The following is a 2134-nucleotide window of genomic DNA, read 5'->3' as shown; positions in this document are numbered from 1 at the left end:
CCAAGAGTAAACCAATTCCCCTTGGTGAACACATTATCGTCTACCTATTAATTAGCAATTTTACACTCAATTAAAAAACGTGCAGGATTATAAACCTGTATTTTAATATTTTCACATGTTGTTATGTGGAAGAAAGTTGATGTGTGACTGACTTTAGCCACTAATTGCATTATAGTATTGCAGTAGATCCCCTTGGCATTGCGTTGCATTTGGAGACCCAGGCAGAGCTGAACTGTGCCCCCCGTGCCCCCTCCCTTGTCCTTTCCCTTAACACACACAACTCCTGTGCACAGCACCTTCTCAACAAGCAAGGGCGCCTGCAGTCAGGGAACGCCAATGTGCCAATTACCCACACAGTGATATGATAGACAGATATTTCGCCCGTGCCTAACCTCTACTGGGCCTGGCTTCTGTGGATGGCACCTTCTCAGCAGCAAGGCAGGGCGCCTGCAGTTAGGGGCCCAATGTGCCGATTGCAGCTAATGATACAAAGTTTTTTTTTTTTGTTGTTGTTTTTTTTTTCCCCAAGCGCTCGTGGCGCCCCCCACGAAATGGCGCCCCGGGCGGCTGCCCTGTCCGCCCCGGGTGGCTGCCCTGTCCGCCCGTACCTAAAACCGCTACTGTTTAGAGGTTAGGTTTTGTTCATCATGCTGAACCAAGGGAAGTCTGGAATGTGGTCCGGGAAACGCTCTCCCTGTTTGCAACTCATGCGGTGTAAACTTTGTGGTCTGGTTTACTGAGCTTCTGATAGACATCAAAGCTAGTGGTAAAGCATCTAACCAATTCAATTTGGTCTGTGCACAGATTTTGCCCAATTTGACTTTGACAGTTTGATTCATTCTTTCCACTTTACCTTGTGATTGGGGATGATATACTGTACCAAAAGCTGTTTGAGTCCCAACATGGCCTCCACCTTCTGGAGGTCCTGGTTCTTGAAATGGGTACCGTTATCTGACCTGATTTTTTCAGGAAAACCGTGTCTGGGGATGTACTGATTCACAAGGAACTTGATCACTGACTTGCTGTCTTCCTTCTTGGTTGGCCAGGCTTCTGGCCATCCTGTGTACGCATCCACACACATTAGTACATACCTGTAACCCCTGACTGAGTCTATCATATCTGTATAGTCTATGATAATCTCCTTTCCTGGTTTGGCCTCTAGGGGTACCTTCCTAGTTCTGGTTTGATAGTTGGTCTGGTATTAAACTTTGTGCATTGTTCACAGGTTTTGATCAAGTACTGAGCCATGTCTTTAAGAAACGGATGCCACCAGTTACCAAGATTTCTCATTATCTGTGCTACGCCTACATGTCCTACCCCATGAGCTTCTTCCATGGCTGTCTGTCTTAGTCCTGGAGGTAAAATGGGTCGGCCGTCTGGTCCTCTCCATAGTCCGTCTGTCTCTGTGCACCCTCTGGCTTTCCACAGTGACTTTTCTTGGGGAGACGCCTTATTTTGTAGTTCGATTACTCTGGTCATGTCGATTTCTGGTTGTAGCTCAGTCTCTGAACACATAAGTACTGTCTTTTCTGCCCTGTCTATGTACCCTGCTGTCTGTTTTGCTGCTTGGTCGGCTGCGTTGTTTCCCTGTGTCACTCTGTCTGTCCCTGTATTATGTCCTTTACATTTTATGACTGCTACTTTTTTGGGAAGCAATAGTGCTTCGGCCAATTCTTTCATCTCAGTCTCATGTCTGATTGGTTTGTTACCAGCTGTCAGAAATCCTGCTCTTTACCACTGCCCTAACTCTACATGCACTGCTCCTGCTGCGTATGCTGAGTCTGTGTAAATGTTGACTTCCTGTCCCTCCCCTAGTCTGGTGCTTCAATGACCGCCACTACTTCTGCTTCTTGTCTTTGTTCTTTGTCTTCTACTACTGCTAGGTGCTCTAAGGCCGTCTGTCTCATGTCTGTAGCAACAACCATCAGTGAACAGGTCTCTGGCTCCCTCTATTGGCGTAGCTTGTAAGTCTGCCCTGACTTTTTCCTCTTTGATGACTCTGTCTGCGCACTGATGTAGTTCTCCTGTCCCTATTTGGTCTGCCATGTTGATCCCTTCATGTGTGAATGAGATGTTTGGCGCCTCTAGGATCTTGCTCAGCCTTCTCTGTCTCAGTGTTGTTAGTGTGAATGTC

At 47.0% G+C, this 2134-nt stretch overlaps 1 pseudogene; it reads right to left on the bottom strand.

The window, feature by feature from the left end:
• Positions 1–539: 539 nt before the first annotated feature.
• On the bottom strand, positions 540–1760 carry LOC113745161 (uncharacterized protein K02A2.6-like; annotated as a pseudogene).
• Positions 1761–2134: the final 374 nt, after the last annotated feature.

This window comes from Larimichthys crocea, unplaced genomic scaffold (assembly GCF_000972845.2).
Source record: "Larimichthys crocea isolate SSNF unplaced genomic scaffold, L_crocea_2.0 scaffold503, whole genome shotgun sequence".
In the NCBI taxonomy this organism is placed as follows: domain Eukaryota; kingdom Metazoa; phylum Chordata; class Actinopteri; family Sciaenidae; genus Larimichthys; species Larimichthys crocea.
The sequence above is the reverse complement of the archived record's forward strand: the minus strand, read 5'-3'. Positions and strand labels throughout refer to the sequence as shown.